General features: G+C 35.1%; 1 protein-coding gene across 1 annotated transcript in view; it reads right to left on the minus strand.

Annotated features, from left to right (window-relative positions):
- Positions 1–376, minus strand: part of LOC107664110 (junctophilin-2-like) — a gene marked incomplete at its 5' end in the record, with an annotated part of 17,347 nt that overhangs the window by 15,187 nt on the left and 1,784 nt on the right. The window lies entirely within an intron of this gene.

Genomic DNA, 376 nt, shown 5'->3' on the forward strand with positions numbered 1-376 from the left:
ATTGAGATGCTGTGGCATGACCTTAAACAGTCCATTCATGCTTGAAAACCCTCCAATGTGGCTGAATTAAAACAAGAAGAGTGGGCCAAGATTTCTCCACAGCGATGTGAAAGACTCCTTGCCAGTTATCGCAAACGCTTGATTGCAGCTGTTGCTGCAAAAGGTGGCACAACCAGTTATTAGATTTTGGGGGCAATTACTTTTTCACGTAGTGCCACACCACAAGTATATAAAAATACACACACATGCATGTATATATTTAAGATTATGTTTATTTATTACAAATATTTATATGTAATATAAATTGTATAAATATATACAGGTGCATCTCAATAAATTAGAATGTCGTGGAAAAGTTCATTTCAGTAATTCAACT

This window comes from Sinocyclocheilus anshuiensis, unplaced genomic scaffold, assembly GCF_001515605.1.
Source record: "Sinocyclocheilus anshuiensis isolate Anshui unplaced genomic scaffold, SAMN03320099.WGS_v1.1 scaffold67, whole genome shotgun sequence".
In the NCBI taxonomy this organism is placed as follows: domain Eukaryota; kingdom Metazoa; phylum Chordata; class Actinopteri; order Cypriniformes; family Cyprinidae; genus Sinocyclocheilus; species Sinocyclocheilus anshuiensis.